The following is an 18,770-nucleotide window of genomic DNA, read 5'->3' on the forward strand; positions in this document are numbered from 1 at the left end:
TTAATTAATCTCATGCGGTTCTGAGTCAACTTAAAAAAGGCGTTAAATAAGACACAATATCGACAATCGCCCAAGGTTAGTGGCGGATCAATCTGGCAGCGTGGCTTGGCGTGGTCCATAGCCGCACCGTTAATTCGTTACGTTTTTGATTTATATTTGACTAGAGAGTTGAAGCGTGTAACTCACGACCGCCTAAGTTGAGTAGAGAGAAAGAGAAGATATCAAAATACACACACCTCTTTTATTGTTGCATATCTATCGATTGCTAGATCGTTCCAAATATTTCGCAATTAAAATTGCGGCAGGTTTTTTTATAATGCGAATATGGAATGAATGGAATTTCTGGCATGCCACTTTAATGTAAATAATATTTTTGATTTCGTATACTGATTTTTATGTAATACAGACCTGTATGAGGCAACTGACAAGGGTTTCCAGAAGCGTTTATTACTTGCCAGTCTGCCAATTAATTACTCAAATTACTAGTCCAAATTAATTAATTACATTAATTACTTTGTTACTTTTCACTATGATGAAAAAATATATAATTTAATATTAAATAGATTTAAGTATTTATTTCTACAGTTCTAATCTTGAATATTTATTAATAGCTCATTCGATAGCTCTTCAAAAAAAAAAAATTAATGAAATAAAATAAAAACACTCAATATCAAGCAAAGTACAAACAGTTATTTTTTGTTCAAAGTCTTAAATTATGCTTTTTTATTTATTTTATTTTTTGTGCCAATCTAGATATTGTAATTTTTTGTATAATTTTTATTGAAAATAGCTTCATGTTCACACATTGAAAATTTTCTCCTACTAGAGGGTGCTGAAACTTGGCAAGTCGAATGCCATTAAAATATTGTTGTTTAGAGTTGTTTGAAAAAAGGCCCCCAGATTTTCGAGCCAAACATAAACTTTGAAAAATATTTGCAGTGGCTCTTTATGAAAACTGTGAAATTCTTCAAAATAACGTTATGTTTTAAAATGTTTTTCGAACATCGGTTTGACATTATTTCGTTTGTTTTTTTTTTTCTCAAGTATATAAAAAAATCCGTTACCAAAAATACGGATAATGTGTAATTTGTCATTTACATTGATTTTTAACAATGAAACATTTGTCTCAAAAATATTTGGAAATGTTTCAAGAAAATAGTTCAGCTCTTAAAAAAGAGATATTACAGAACTGTCAACTGCTGTAGTTAGCTGAAAAATATATTTAAAAAAACTTATTTTAAATTGATTTTTAAATGGCTTTCACTTGAAAACTTTGCTTTTATCAATGATAATTAAGTAAATTTTGGTTTTAAATATTTGATCCACATAAACTTCAAATAATTTTGACTGTCTATTAGAAGGAAAAACATAGAAAAAACATAGAAAAAATAACCAACTCTAATGTTGCTCTTGCAAAAAAAAAATCATATTTTTCGACTTTTTGAACATTGGGCATTTTGAGCCCAATGAACATATAAAAGACAATAGCTTTTAGGTCCTTTAAAAAAAACTCTGGATTTTTACAATTAGTTAATAAAAATAAATAGATTTTGTTCTCATGAAACATTTTTCACTTATCATGGCGTTGCCTTTTGTTGTTAATCAGCTTCGCTAAACAACATGTTGAAAATAAATTTAAGGAATGTTTTAGAAGAGAACTATGGTGAATAAGGCCTTCTACATACAGAACCAGTCTTTTTTCAATCTATGTGTGACACACTTCTTTGAAATGAAAAAGAAATACTGTTCTAATAGATTATATCAAAAAATCAAAAAGTTTCGTTGAAGAAGTACAATATAAAAGTGATTACTTAAATTACTCAAAATTACTTTAATTACCAAATAATTACTTTAAATTACTTTAATTACCATGACTTACTAAGTAATTAATAAATTACCTAATTAGCAGCTAAATTAAAATAATTATTAATTACATGCCAATCTGAGGCCTTGCTGGAAACCCTTGGCAACTGATATCTTTTGAAGTTTTTGAAATTTTTCAGAGGGGACAAACAAATTTTGGACCTGAGTGATTAATACAGCCCGGGAGCATGTTGACAGCTCCCATACAAACTGAGCGTACCTCTTTTTGTGGGCCCAGTGGGCCTAAGATGGCGGCCTTTGATATTATCTAGACAAATTTTTGAAAATGGCGAATAGTTTTAATAAAAAATATTTTTGCCTTGTTTCGGTTTAAAACGACAAAATAAGCAGTTTGGAATCATTTTTGTAAAAAACTTGTTTAGAGATACGCCACGTCCAAATATTAGTCTAGAACAGTTGAAAGGAGCGTGCCGCGAAAGCCGTCACGAAAAAAAAGTTTCCCATGAAAATTTTGAGTTGCGTAATTAATGGGCGGATCCGACGAGGCCCACTGGCCATCTGTCGGTGAATACGCGCAACTCACGAAAACTGTCAGCTTAGGGTCCTTTTGTCTTCCTTTTCAGCATTTATTTTGAAAAGTGTTGCTATTCGATTCTGTTATTTTTGGTACAGAATAGTAGGCTATTTCGTCGTTCAAGAATGACAGGAAAAGTGAATTGTTTCACGACGGAATTGCAAAAAATTCTTTTGTGAAATTTTGATGAATTGCGCCGCTTTTGAGTTATGGTTATTGATCCTTTTACTGTAACTTGGATTTTGCCCGCACTTATTTCTCGCACTTTTGACAACAACATTAAAAAAAAAAAACTAGGCAACCAGCATTTGTTTGTTTACATTTCCAGTCGCAGTTTCCACCAAACTGGACGTTTCGCACTTTTAAAATGCGATTGACAGCTGAAAAACGATCGGCAACCGCGGCTCGCTTTGACCTTTTTTGTGAAAATTTTAAATTTTCCAAGACAGTTTGACAAGTCGCAATAGTGCGATCGATAGCAATAATATAGTGCGAAGTCCATGTTAGTGGGAATTGCGCAATATTTCTTGGTTAAATTACTCAACTATATATTTTTTTTTAGTTTTGTCCATCCTTGTCCATTATTGAAAGATATACACTGCCCATGTTTGCATAAATGTCCCATATGCAAAACAGCAAGCTGAAAAAAACACATTTGAAGTTTGTCCCATCCATAAGGCAACGTGTTAAGTTTTCGCGAAAAAACAGGATTTCCTCTTGATTTCTAGAACAAAGTACTGGATGTTATAGGCTCTTTCGAAAGAGCACACAATTTTGTATCAAACTGCATCAATAACTCGAAATCGATGAAAATGCATATGGGACATTTATGCGATCAGGGGCAGTACACATATTTGAAAGCTGAGAAAATTCTCTACAGTGTGCTTTAGCAAGAATGAAATGATCGAAAATGAGTTTTCTTAAGTTCTGCCAAATTGACCTTTAATTTTCAATCAAAGATTTCTTGGAAACCATTGATCTGATTTTCAATGTTCAAGAGTGGAATGTTCTTAACCTTCTGAAAAAAATATTTCGAAATCAATAGGCCAAAGTAATATAATTTAAGCTCTTCAAAACAGGATTTTTTTAATGCTTAATTTTAGAGAACTGCTCATCTTATGAATCAAAAATATTGTAGAATCAAATTTTAAATTTTTAGCCAAAATAATCATTTTACGAAAAAAAATAACTGCTGCCAGATTTGCACCATTCTTAACTCTAGCACAAAATTGCATTTTCACTAATATTGAATTTTGGGCCAAAGAATTTGAAGAACGTATTTTTATCACAAATCAATTGATATTTTGAGACGAAACGGGACATAATTTTCAGCAGTTTTTGGCACAATATTTTCATATTTTTATCGGTTTCATCTAGAACTAGAACAGATACATAGCAACAAAGTTCATTGATTTCCAAATTTTAAGCTTTAAAGTGCTCTTAAAACACTGTCTCCGTTCTGTAGTATCGATTCGCCCTATTTGGCGGTAATGAATTAAGCATTCTATGATATATTTTGCTTAAAAATAGGCTTACATTTGATCTTTTTGTTTGTTTAGTTTGCCCTTAATTTTTTTTTGATTTTTTTTATTTGAATAACTGACAGGCCTTAAAAAAAAATATTTATTTTCACTCGAACTTTTTTCCTCAAACAGGTAACAAGTAATTTTGATAATGCATTTTTTTACCGAAGCACATTTTAATTAAAGTATATTTCAACAAAAAGAAGTACAACATGAAAAATACTAAGAGGAGAAGAGAAAATGATTTTTATGTGAGCTAACAAAAATATCAAAACTTGAATAGTGAATAGGAATAAAAAATAAATAAGAAATAAGAAAAAAACACAGAACAAGAATTAGGTAAAGTAGTTCATCGTACAAAAAATCCACAAATTGTTGAATTTAAAAAAAACAGAAACTTTCAGCGTTTGTTTGTCTATACATGAGATGAACTCATGCCAAATATGAGCCCTCTACGACAAAGGGAAGTGGGGTAAAACGGGCTTTGAAGTTTGAGTTAAAGTTGCTCGCATTTCCGTAAAACTTCTTCAATTCCAACTCTCTTAGATGCATTCAAAAGGTCTTTTGAAACACTTCAAAATGTGCCATAGACATCCAGGATTGGTTTGGTTTTTTTTCTCATAGCTTTTGCAAATAACTGTTAAAAATGGATTTTTAAAACCTTAATATCTTTTTCCAAAAGCCTCCAACACTCATACTTCCATAGGTCAAAAGAAAGGTAAATTCATGGACTATAAGCCTACGGAAATAACTTTTTGGCCAATCGCAGTTTTTCTTATAGTTTTTTGATTTTTCTATAACAAACATTTTACAACGGTAATTTTTGCCCTGTAGGCCGTCATAGCGGCACTTTTCGGTCTCAATTTTGTCATATTCGGAATCCTCGGAAAATTTCACGTAAGTTAGAAGTATTGGAGTTGTAAATTTGATTAGAAAAAATGCCATTTAAAATGATTTAAAATATTTTTTAACATTTTGTCGGATTAGGGGTAAAACAGATATTCGCCTACTTGATACAGCATTTGACGTATTGATCACATTGAAAACTAAATCATTTTTTTCCAAAAATGATTAATTTAATTATTTTTTAAATCAAATTTACAACTCCAATACTTCTAACTTACGTAAAATTTTCCGAGGATTCCGAATATGACAAAATTGAGACCAAAAAGTGACGGCCTACAGGGCAAAAACCAACGTTGTAAAATGTTTGTTATAGAAAAATCGAAAAACTATGAGAAAAACTGCGATTGGCCAAAAAGTTATTTCCGTAGGCTTACAGTCCATGAAATTACCTTTCTTTTGACCTATGGAAGTATAAGTGTTGAAGGCTGTTGGAAAAAGATATTAAGGTTTTAAAAAATCAATTTTTAACAGTTATTTGCAAAAGCTATGAGAAAAATCAAACCAATCCTTGATGTCTATGGCACATTTTGAAGTGCTTTAAAAGACCTTTCGAATGCATCTAAGAGTGTTGGAATTGAAGAAGTTTTACGGAAATGCGAGCAACTTTAAGATTTTTAATATTTTTTCGACCTCAAACTTCAAAGCCCGTTTTACCCCACTATCCCTTTGTCGTAGAGGGCTCATATTAGGCATGAGTTCATCTCATGCATAGATAAACAAACGCTGAAAGTTTCATCCAAATCGGAGCACCTCGATACGACCTCTAGAACAAACCGAGCAATATTTACAAATACTGCCTCTTAAGGCTCTACAAAAAAAGTGGAGTCCATCTTGACGAAGACCTTTCTAGATATCCTTCCGGGTTGAATGCTGATACTAATCACAAAGATTTTGCTGAGATAGCAGTTTTGCTGTTGTTCACTTAAATGTTTTTTCCATTTAAATAAAAAGATAGAATATTAAAAATATCTGTATATATAATGTTTTATTTATTTTCGCAATGAAAAAAATCTTTTTAACCTTGTTTTTAAAATTTAGGTCTTTTGGACAAAAATCTGTTTTAGACACAGTCTGCAGATCAAAAGAACAACTCAATTACCCCACCGTTGTGCTCCAGTTAAAGAGATTATTTTAAAAACAATAATATTCAATGTAACTTCTAGCAACTCACCCTCGTTGGTCTCGTAGAGTTTTTTTTTTTCGATGATTGCTTCTTTGAATTTAAAATCAAAATTCCTCACGATTCACAGGTTCAAACTAAAAGTACTGTCCACCGCTAGTTTTCAAGTTTACCACATGTTACAAAACTGTCCACTTTCAGCACACTTTCATGAAAGAACAAACAACAATTTCACTTTCTTCCCCCCTCGGGTTGTTTGATTTTCCTCCGGTCTTTGCTGGAACAGGTTAGCAGCTCCTATAGGGTCTGTGAGGGTCGCTCCCTCGGCCAACACCAGGTCAATATTTGTTCTTTCTTTCTCAACGAAGAGTCAACTCAGTGAAGCCACGCCAACCAGAAATGACCAAGTGCTGCACTTTTCAGAAACAAACTGCTGACACTGCCTGGGACTGGTGGTCAACTCTGGCCACAACCGAATCCTCGAAAAAAAAAGTGTGCTCGAAAACCAAGCAAATTCCGCCAACGGGGCAAATACCTGGCCAAGGGCGGACAGCTTCGGACGGAACACACACAGGGACTGGCCTCGCGGGTCTCGCGGAAGTCGCCAAAAAACCGTCGAATGTCGAAAATGTTTTGTTCGAAATTTTTAAACTTTTTTTTTGGGAGTTTAAAATTTTGAAACGTTTTTTCGCGGCGGGAACCTGGGTCGCGTGGCGCGCACTTGAACGGGTGGACGAACAATGATGATCGGAGCTGGTCGCGAACTGAGCAGGTAAAACTGTCGGCGCGGCCTTTTTTTCTCCTTTCCTCACCGACCGTTGCCGTCACCACCTTCGAAGTTCGTCGTTTCACTACATTTTCGCGCGCGCGACTTCTTTGGTGTGACATCACACGTGTGGCACAATGTTACAGGTGCGCGTACACAGGATGAGCTGTTAGGCTCTAGGTTAGGTCTATTTTTTGCTGTAATGTTTCCGTAACCTTGACTTTAGCGAGATATGAGAATCTATAAGAGCTTTTTTAGGATTTTTAAATTCCCTTGATTCGTCTTAAATGTACTGGAAATCTAAACTAATTAAGTGCCATAAATTATCTTTTTAAATATTCCAGAATGTTCGAAATATAATACCATGTACATTTCATTGTTTTTGCTAGCTTCTAAAAGGTGAAAACTAGTTCTTGCCGATCGTTAGCAACACAGTTGAGCAATTAATTCTCTACGAAATCGGCCGAATTTGTGCCTTTTTGCAGTTCTGTTTTTTCTGTTTTTTTTTTGGCTCAAACCTTGTGGGGATCCTTATGACCAAAGACGCCATTTTGAGTCATTGATTCAACCGTACCACTCAAATTAGATCGCTAAACTAAATTGGATAAATAAATAGATTGATAGATAGTATGTTTATTTTTAAGGAATTTTGTGATTGATTTGGTGTCTTCGGCAATGTTGTAAATAATGATGAGGATTATTCAGAAAAAATAGGTACAGTCATCCCACATATTCGGAACGGTTTCCAGATCGGCCAATGTTCAAAAAATCATAGCAAATCGAGAATTGAACCTAATGATTTGCTTTTACCTTCATTTGAAAGCTTTTCTTGCGATCTTTCGAATGCTGTATCGAACATCTGCAAATTTTAACTTTTATATGAAGTTTTTGAAGAATTACTTTGACCCTTGAAATCCACAAATTCGGAACACTTTTTTCTTACGAATGTAAACAAACTTTGGATCTCTCCAGGAGTACCGTCAGTGGGGGTGACTATGGGTCAAAAAACGAAACACCTCTCGAAATTTTTTAATAACAAAAACAATTTAAATAACATCGAAAATCTTTTAACGTAGATTTGTTCTTAGATAGTTTACTAACATTTTCCCAAAATATGGTCGATTTTGATGAACACTACCTTAAATGCCAATTGTTTGAAAATTGACCCAATCTCACCCCTTAGAGGGGTGACATTGGGTCAAATGAAACTAAAATGATGCTGAAATACAAAGATATGGTAAAAACAAGTCATCCAACAGCGTTTCTTGTTCGAGGGAATCGTATTGACACGCTACAATGTTTGAAGTGGAGATTTTCAAACACTTGGGTAGTTTTCGAGCAATTCTAACAAAAATATTAGAAAAATGATTTTTCGAGAGGTCATTTTTGGCCAAAAACGTACCCCAACTTTAGACATCTGCCAAAATAACAGGATATGTTCTAGGAACGAATTTTTTTCAGCGAAGTTATCTTAAGATGTCCCCTACACAACCCTTTTAACAGAATTCAGTTTCATTGAAAAGAATCTGAGAAATGGTAAAATCCGTAAAAAATCACTTTGACCCAATCTCACCCCCAGACCCAATGTCACCCCACTGACGGTACATATTTATTACCAAATAATGACTTCACACACTGAAACCAATGAAACTCAAGCTTAGTGATGTTTTATACATGGTTTGATAACTTTTTTGTGAAAATATCAATTAAATTCAGGTGTTCCACAATTGGGTACAAAAGCCCTATGTAAATTTTTATGTACAACGGTAAAAAACACGATTAAAAACCATTTCTGATCACTTTTTGTCATTTTAATGCAAATTTTTTTTTTGACTAGACAACATTTTTTGATGGATCAACTATGGTCCCCTTGGAACAAGCTGTCAAGTAGGAGCTTTTCTGTCAAGAAGGACCGCGAGGTTAATTTTTCAAAATTGATTTATAAATCCTTTTTAAACTCTTTGTGGTCGTACAAAGGGTCATTGTACTCAGAAAAATAAGCTTTATCGCTGTAAACAATAATATCAGCAATCTAAGCTTCATTTTAGGACCCAATTGTGGGAGGCACAACAACATCCCACAATTATGAAACAGGCCATTTGGAGGCAGTGTTTTGCTGCTCTGGACAAAATAGTCTTGGAATGAAGTTTTTTGTTCAAAAAGTCCTACTTTTACTAGTGAAATAGCAAAATAATGTCCAAATGAAGGTTCTAAAAATAGTAAGGTCGACAAAAAAGCTACTTTTGGCATGCTATTGACAAATTATCATAAAAGTGTTCCGAATTTGTGGGTGTTCCGAATATGTGGGATGACTGTACACGGAAAAAGGCGAAAAAAAACAAATTCCTAAAATCCCTATTTTTGAGTTTTTTGATTTTCTATATGTTTAAGAAACAAAACCTGTAGCTTTTGAGACATAATGAAGTACAGCCAAAAATGTTGCCAACGAATCAACATTTTGGAATAATATCTATTATTTCTAAAATTACTCAAAAAAGAAACACATAACTGGGCAATAACATCTTTGGCACTAATTCTTTATGGCTCAAAAGTTGTAGGTTTTTGTTCACTCAAAAATTCTGCCTCCAAACGGCCTGTTCCATGATTGTGGGATGTAATTGTGCCTCCCACAATTGAGGAACACCTGATTTTAGCTGATATTTTCACCAAAAAAATATAAGGCTATTTTAAAATATAAATTAGTTTGAGTTTCATTGGTTTCAGTGTGAGAATACATTATTTTATAAGACATTTGTTTTCCTGGAGAGAACCAAAGTATGTTTACATCCGTGGATTGTGGATTTCAAGGGTCAATGTTTTCATAAAAAAATGATATAAAACGTAAAAAATACAGTCAGTCGAATTCACAAAGCAAATCATTATGTTGAATAGGGTCCTAAAGCTTCTTGTAGTTTTTTTGTACAACGGTTAAAAACACGATTAAAAACCATTTCTGATAACTTTTTTCATTTCAATGCAAAAAAAATGACAAGTCAACATTTTTTCGAAAGATCAACTATGGTCCCCTTGGAACTAGCTGTCAAGTAGACCATAACTGCAGGAGGGTGCTGTGCCCCATCCCTCGCCTAGACCAAACCAAAATCCATGCTTGCCAGACCAAATCTGTCAGACCAAAGAGTAAAATGTAAACAATATTGGTTTTTGACGTAGGTGTAAACAAATCAAGAAAAGAAAATTTGAATTTTATGCAAAAAAAGGAAAATTTGACAAAGAATTTTATTTTTCAGTTCAATAACTGGTTTTGGGCTGCAAAATTAAATGTACGCCTGAAAATGATAAAATAGTGTGGCGTCCTGTACACCGCCAATTAAATAAGCAGTTAAAAGCCTTATCCGTCCACTTAAATTTTTGATCGCGTTTTCGGTTTACACCTGAGCAATCTTGAAATTATTTACAGTATGTAAAAAAAGTATTTACACCCCTTGGGCACTATGCACATTTTGTGATGAAACATGTAAACAATTTAAAGTTTGACAGAAATCTAGTACTACGTTTTGTTCAGAAACTCATGCCGAACATTGTGCAACGAAAAGCTCATAAAAAGATGATTTCTATAAAAATTTATATAACAAATACTATTACAAAAATCAAAAAAGGTGCAAAAAAAGTTTGTACACCTTTCGAAAAATTAACATAAATAAAGTTATTTGTTGACAAATCACCATAAAACCAGAGAGCGAATTGTGGCGCTATAACCACGGCAAATAGTGTCCAGGGCATTCGTGGAAATACAATGTCCCATCCCAGAGGGTCCCGGAGTACCAAACCTTCTTAGCATGGTGCTCCCAACAAATACAACCACGCTTCTTCCTTCCCTGTCGATTCAGAATTGTGTTGTTGTTCGAACACTCAGTGCTCAAACTTAACCTAATTACGAGTCATCTCTGCGATACGGCTTTACGCAGTAGGCCTGGCCGCTTTAACGCTTGTAATGTTTCAATGCATTTCAATGCAATGGCGCACTACAAATGTTAATAATTGACAAGAAGAGTGCTAGGCGTCATCTAACCTAAGGCACTCTCCAGGATCCCTTCGAAAGATTGGCTGCGCTAGGGTCTGATTAGATTAGATTAGATTAGACAAATCACCATAAAACCAGTCTCCTACTCCAAATAGGCATCATTGACTGATTAAAAAATAATTTGGATTGAATATAAAGTTTACTAACTATTTAGTATAAAAGTGTATATAACTCTGTAAATTCTATACAAAACTTATCTAAACTTCATTTGGCAAACTTTTAATTTAACTAAATGTTAATATATTTCCATAAAATAGCTAAATAAACATTTTGGGGTGGGTATAAAACCGTTTTGGGGGTCTTCGTATCGATAGAATGGGTTATTCGTTGGAATTTCGTTCCAACCCGGAATTACGTCGTTGGAAAATCCGTCGGCATCCGAACCGGTCCACAATTTACAAGTCAACCTATGTGGCATCGGAAAGGGCATTAAATTTCCGATCTTTTGATACCCCAACATCTAGGTTTTTTTTTATAAAACCCAAGTTTTTAAATACCTGAGCAAAAAGTAAGTTTGATCCACGAGAACAAAAATTAAGAAAATCCATACAGTTGTGGCAGGTTGCTCAAACGAAACCATAACAACGTTTTTGCTTAGGTATTTAAAAACGTGGGTTTTATAGAAAACCTGGATGTATGGGTATCAAAAGATCGGAAATTTTATGCCTTTTCTGATGCCACATAGGATGCCACTTGTGAATTGTGGACCGGTTCAGATGCCGACGGATTTTCCAACGACGTAATTCCGGGTTGGAACGAAATTCCAACGAATAACCCATTCTATCGATACATAGACCCCAAAACGGTGTTATACCCACTCCAAAATGTTTATTTAGCAATTCTGTGGTAATATATTGATATTTAGTTAAATTAAAAGTTTGCAAAATTAAGTTTAAATAAGTTTTATATAGAATTTCCAGAGTTTTATAAACTTTTATACTAAGTAGTTAGTAAACTTTATATTCAATCCAAATTATTTTTTAATCATTCAAGGATGCCTATTTGGAGTTGGGAGACTGGTTTTATGTTGATTTGTCAACAAATAACTTTATTTATGTTAATTTTTCGAAAGGTGTACAAACTTTTTTTGCACCTTTTTTGATTTTTGTAATAGTATTTGTTATATAAATTTTTATAGAAATCATCTTTTCATGAGCTTTTCGTTGCACAGTGTTCGTCATGAGTTTCTGAACAAAACGTAGTACTAGGTTTCTGTCAAACTTTAAATTGTTCACATGTTTCATCACAAAATGCGCATAGTGCCCAAGGGGTGTAAATACTTTTTTTTTCATACTGTATGTATGTTAAAATAATTCACTTACTTACTTACTTAAAAAAATAATAAAAATAATTCAATTAATATAAAAAATTCATTACTGTTTGAAAAAATGACTGGAGCGTTTGGTACGGCATGTCATAGTTATTCAACACAATTTAAGTTAAATTTCAAAATGTCATTTTTATGTGGAATACGATCTTCTTGTTGAAAAAGCTTTCTAAATCTGCTGGTACAAGTTCAATTCAATGGTTTGTTGGGACTCAAAATTGTACCGAATTATTTTGTTTCGATAATAAAAATGCACAGAATGGTCAACCAAACAAAGCGTGTATGTTATTGTTTACATTGCGTACTCATGTTTTTGATTATTCAAGGTCAAACATCAAAACGCGTTTTTCTCGAAACGTCAAAAATCGACAATCGACAAGATAGCACGACCGCGTCGAAATGTCTGTTTGACACACTAGGTTCAGCCCTTTTGAAGTGCTAGTCTTGATTTTAAAATGTTCATTGCATTTTTTGTGGAGATATTCGAATATTTCCAGATTGATTCTTTTTGTTTGATTTGACAAATCGGTCCATCGTTCCTGAGATATCGGCATTTGAAGTGCTGTTTGGGTGACATGATCTTGTCGCACGTCACTTTTTGACATTTAGAGAAAAATGCGTTTTAATGTTAGACCTTGAATAAACAAACACTAGAGCAAGCATAGTTAACAATAACAAACTCTATTTCTGGAGTTTTTTTGAAAGGTCCAATAAATCAAATTTCCAGTTTTTGCTTTTGAGTGTTTTGAAACCGCTTTGAGTGTTTTGAAACCGCTTTGGTATTAAAAACACCCAAAAAGCAAAAACTGAAAATTTGATTTATAGGACCCTTTCAAAAAAAAGGTGCAGGTGGTTATGTTACACATGACCAGTATGACAAAGAACTTTGCAAGATGATTGTTGAAATTTTCGATTAGAATGTCCGGTCCAAATTCCCCTCTTATAATAACCGTCCTATCGAACTAAGGGGACGGAAATTGCAAGTGGAGCTGAAATAGAAATCGGGGTGAAATCAATTTACTTTTCTTCACCACTCGAAAGTTACCAAGATGCTGGAATGTTTTTACAAGGCTGTTGCAAGCAATCGGCGGCAGTAAAGGAAATTTGAACAGCAGACATTAAAAACTACCCTTTACAGGGCTCTTAATGATTACAAGATAGTTATTCTAAATTTCCAGAAACAGATTTTCACAGTGGCACAAAAAAATGTGCATCGCAGTAGTCTATTTATTACTTCCTGCCTAATAAGCAATATATTTTAAAAGCTTAATTTCAGATAATGGCCAAATGCTACTTTTTATGTCCAGTATCAAAATCATAAAGTTTGATACCCATATTCCCCAACTCTTACGGTTCGGCAAAGGTCCCCCATCGGAACATCCGCGGGGCCTCCAGCCACTCCGGATTGTGGCCACTACTGCCGAAATGTCAAATTTCATGTCCAGTATCAAAAACCATAAAGTTTGATACCCATATTCCCGCAACTCTTACGGTTCGGCAAATGTCCCCCCATCGGAACATCCGCGGGGTCTCCGGCCACTCCGGATTGTGGCCACTACTGCCAAAATGTCAAATTTCATGTCTGGTATCAAAAACCATAAAGTTTGATACCCATATTGCCCCAACTCTTACGGTCCAGCAAATGTCCCCTTATCGGAACATCCCCGGGGCCTCCGGCCACTCCAGGTGGTGGCCACTACTGCCAAAATGTCAAATTTCATGTCCAGTATCAAAAACCATAAAGTTTGATACCCATATTCCCGCAACTCTTACGGTTCGGCAAATGTCCCCCCATCGGAACATCCGCGGGGTCTCCGGCCACTCCGGATTGTGGCCACTACTGCCAAAATGTCAAATTTCATGTCTGGTATCAAAAACCATAAAGTTTGATACCCATATTGCCCCAACTCTTACGGTCCAGCAAAAGTCCCCTTATCGGAACATCCCCGGGGCCTCCGGCCACTCCAGGTGGTGGCCACTACTGCCAAAATGTCAAATTTCATGTCCAGTATCAAAATCCCTAAAGTTTGATACCCATATTGCCCCAACTCTTACGGTTCCGCAAATGTCCCCTTATCGGAACATCCCCGGGGCCTCCGGCCACTCCGTATTGTGGTCACTACTGCCGGAATGTCAAATTTCATGTCCGGTATCAAAAACCCTAAAGTTTGATACCCATATTGCCCCAACTCATACGGTCCAGCAAATGTCTCCCCATCGGAACATCCGCGGGGCCTCCGGCCACACCGGATTGTGGTCACTACTGCCGAAACGTCAAATTTCATGTCCAGTATCAAAATCCCTAAAGTTTGATACCCATATTGCCCCAACTCTTATGGTTCCGCAAATGTCCCCCCATCGGAACATCCGCGGGGCCTCCGGCCACTCCGGATTGTGGTCACTACTGCCGAAACGTCAAATTTCATGTCCAGTATCAAAATCCCTAAAGTTTGATACCCATATTGCCCTAACTCTTACGGTCCGGCAAATGTCCCCCCATCGGAACATCCGCGGGGCCTCCGGCCACTCCGGATTGTGGCCACTACTGCCAAAATGTCAAATTTCATGTCCGGTATCAAAAACCATAAAGTTTGATACCCATATTGCTCCAACTCTTACGGTCCAGCAAATGTCCCCCCATCGGAACATCCGCGGGGCCTCCGGCCACTCCGTATTGTGGTCACTACTGCCGGAATGTCAAATTTCATGTCCGGTATCAAAAACCATAAAGTTTGATACCCATATTGCCCCAACTCTTACGGTCCAGCAAATGTCCCCCCATCGGAACATCCGCGGGGCCTCCGGCCACTCCGGATTGTGGTCACTACTGTCGAAACGTCAAATTTCATGTCCAGTATCAAAATCCCTAAAGTTTGATACCCATATTGCCCCAACTCTAATGGTTCCGCAAATGTCCCCTTATCGGAACATCCCGGGCCTCCGGCCACTCCAGGTGGTGGCCACTACGGCCAAAATGTCAAATTTCATGTCCAGTATGAAAATCCCTAAAGTTTGATACCCATATTCCCCCAACTCTTACGGTCTGGCAAATGTCCCCCCATCGGAACATCCGCGGGGCCTCCGGCCACTCCGGATTGTGGCCACTACTGCCAAAATGTCAAATTTCATGTCCGGTATCAAAAACCATAAAGTTTGATACCCATATTGCCCCAACTCTTACGGTCCAGCAAATGTCCCCCCATCGGAACATCCGCGGGGCCTCCGGCCACTCCAGGTGGTGGCCACTACTGCCAAAATGTCAAATTTCATGTCCAGTATCAAAATCCCTAAAGTTTGATACCCATATTGCCCCAACTCTTACGGTTCCGCAAATGTCCCCTTATCGGAACATCCCCGGGGCCTCCGGCCACTCCGTATTGTGGTCACTACTGCCGGAATGTCAAATTTCATGTCCGGTATCAAAAACCCTAAAGTTTGATACCCATATTGCCCCAACTCTTACGGTCCAGCAAATGTCCCCCCATCGGAACATCCGCGGGGCCTCCGGCCACTCCGGATTGTGGTCACTACTGCCGAAACGTCAAATTTCATGTCCAGTATCAAAATCCCTAAAGTTTGATACCCATATTGCCCCAACTCTTACGGTTCCGCAAATGTCCCCTTATCGGAACATCCCCGGGGCCTCCGGCCACTCCAGGTGGTGGCCACTACGGCCAAAATGTCAAATTTCATGTCCAGTATCAAAATCCCTAAAGTTTGATACCCATATTGCCCCAACTCTTACGGTCCAGCAAATGTCCCCCCATCGGAACATCCCCGGGGCCTCCGGCCACTCCAGGTGGTGGCCACTACTGCCAAAATGTCAAATTTCATGTCCAGTATCAAAATCCCTAAAGTTTGATACCCATATTGCCCCAACTCTTACGGTTCCGCAAATGTCCCCTTATCGGAACATCCCCGGGGCCTCCGGCCACTCCGTATTGTGGTCACTACTGCCGGAATGTCAAATTTCATGTCCGGTATCAAAAACCCTAAAGTTTGATACCCATATTGCCCCAACTCTTACGGTCCAGCAAATGTCCCCCCATCGGAACATCCGCGGGGCCTCCGGCCACTCCGGATTGTGGTCACTACTGCCGAAACGTCAAATTTCATGTCCAGTATCAAAATCCCTAAAATTTGATACCCATATTGCCCTAACTCTTACGGTCCGGCAAATGTCCCCCCATCGGAACATCCGCGGGGCCTCCGGCCACTCCGGATTGTGGCCACTACTGCCGAAATGTCAAATTTCATGTCCGGTATCAAAAACCATAAAGTTTGATACCCATATTGCCCCAACTCTTACGGTCCAGCAAATGTCCCCCCATCGGAACATCCGCGGGGCCTCCGGCCACTCCGGATTGTGGTCACTACTGCCGAAACGTCAAATTTCATGTCCAGTATCAAAATCCCTAAAGTTTGATACCCATATTGCCCCAACTCTAATGGTTCCGCAAATGTCCCCTTATCGGAACATCCGCGGGGCCTCCGGCCACTCCGGATTGTGGCCACTACGGCCAAAATGTCAAATTTCATGTCCAGTATCAAAATCCCTAAAGTTTGATACCCATATTCCCCCAACTCTTACGGTCTGGCAAATGTCCCCCCATCGGAACATCCGCGGGGCCTCCGGCCACTCCGGATTGTGGCCACTACTGCCAAAATGTCAAATTTCATGTCCGGTATCAAAAACCATAAAGTTTGATACCCATATTGCCCCAACTCTTACGGTCCAGCAAATGTCCCCCCATCGGAACATCCGCGGGGCCTCCGGCCACTCCGGATTGTGGTCACTACTGCCGAAACGTCAAATTTCATGTCCAGTATCAAAATCCCTAAAGTTTGATACCCATATTGCCCCAACTCTAATGGTTCCGCAAATGTCCCCTTATCGGAACATCCCCGGGGCCTCCGGCCACTCCAGGTGGTGGCCACTACGGCCAAAATGTCAAATTTCATGTCCAGTATCAAAATCCCTAAAGTTTGATACCCATATTCCCCCAACTCTTACGGTCTGGCAAATGTCCCCCCATCGGAACATCCGCGGGGCCTCCGGCCACTCCGGATTGTGGCCACTACTGCCAAAATGTCAAATTTCATGTCCAGAATCAAAATCCCTAAAGTTTGATACCCATATTGCCCTAACTCTTACGGTCCGGCAAATGTCCCCCCATCGGAACATCCGCGGGGCCTCCGGCCACTCCGGATTGTGGCCATTACTGCCAAAATGTCAAATTTCATGTCCGGTATCAAAAACCATAAAGTTTGATACCCATATTGCCCCAACTCTTACGGTCCAGCAAATGTCCCCCCATCGGAACATCCGCGGGGCCTCCGGCCACTCCGTATTGTGGTCACTACTGCCGAAACGTCAAATTTCATGTCCAGTATCAAAATCCCTAAAATTTGATACCCATATTGCCCTAACTCTTACGGTCCGGCAAATGTCCCCCCATCGGAACATCCGCGGGGCCTCCGGCCACTCCGGATTGTGGCCACTACTGCCGAAATGTCAAATTTCATGTCCGGTATCAAAAACCATAAAGTTTGATACCCATATTGCCCCAACTCTTACGGTCCAGCAAATGTCCCCCCATCGGAACATCCGCGGCCTCCGGCCACTCCGTATTGTGGTCACTACTGCCGGAATGTCAAATTTCATGTCCGGTATCAAAACCATAAAGTTTGATACCCATATTTCCCCAACTCTTACGGTCCAGCAAATGTCCCCCCATCGGAACATCCGCGGGGCCTCCGGCCACTCCGGATTGTGGTCACTACTGCCGAAACGTCAAATTTCATGTCCAGTATCAAAATCCCTAAAGTTTGATACCCATATTGCCCCAACTCTAATGGTTCCGCAAATGTCCCCTTATCGGAACATCCCCGGGGCCTCCGGCCACTCCAGGTGGTGGCCACTACGGCCAAAATGTCAAATTTCATGTCCAGTATCAAAATCCCTAAAGTTTGATACCCATATTCCCCCAACTCTTACGGTCTGGCAAATGTCCCCCCATCGGAACATCCGCGGGGCCTCCGGCCACTCCGGATTGTGGCCACTACTGCCAAAATGTCAAATTTCATGTCCAGTATCAAAATCCCTAAAGTTTGATACCCATATTGCCCTAACTCTTACGGTCCGGCAAATGTCCCCCCATCGGAACATCCGCGGGGCCTCCGGCCACTCCGGATTGTGGCCACTACTGCCGAAATGTCAAATTTCATGTCCAGTATCAAAAACCATAAAGTTTGATACCCATATTGCCCCAACTCTTACGGTCCAGCAAATGTCCCCCATCGGAACATCCGCGGCCTCCGGCCACTCCGGATTGTGGCCACTACTGCCGAAATGTCAAATTTCATGTCCAGTATCAAAACCATAAAATTTGATACCCATATTCCCCAACTCTTACGGTTCGGCAAATGTCCCCCATCGGAACATCCGCGGGTCTCCGGCCACTCCGGATTGTGGCCACTACTGCCAAAATGTCAAATTTCATGTCCGGTATCAAAACCATAAAGTTTGATACCCATATTGCCCCAACTCTTACGGTCCAGCAAATGTCCCCCATCGGAACATCCGCGGGGCCTCCGGCCACCCGGATTGTGGTCACTACTGCCGAAACGTCAAATTTCATGTCCAGTATCAAAATCCCTAAAGTTTGATACCCATATTGCCCCAACT

The 18,770-nt window shown here is 38.5% G+C and overlaps 1 protein-coding gene across 2 annotated transcripts in view; it reads right to left on the bottom strand.

Annotated features, from left to right (window-relative positions):
* LOC6043662 (elongation of very long chain fatty acids protein 4) overlaps window positions 1-18,770 on the bottom strand; it is a 50,907-nt gene that overhangs the window by 9,659 nt on the left and 22,478 nt on the right. Inside the window, exon 1 of one of the 2 annotated variants that reach the window (XM_038257329.1) lies at window positions 5,999-6,702. The exons of the other annotated variant lie outside the window; for it this stretch is intronic. The gene's annotated coding sequence lies outside the window, so the exon portion shown is untranslated. Of the gene's footprint in view, window positions 1-5,998; window positions 6,703-18,770 lie in introns of those variants that run through there. 2 annotated transcript variants of the gene reach the window in all.

This window comes from Culex quinquefasciatus, chromosome 2, assembly GCF_015732765.1.
Source record: "Culex quinquefasciatus strain JHB chromosome 2, VPISU_Cqui_1.0_pri_paternal, whole genome shotgun sequence".
Lineage (NCBI taxonomy): Eukaryota > Metazoa > Arthropoda > Insecta > Diptera > Culicidae > Culex > Culex quinquefasciatus.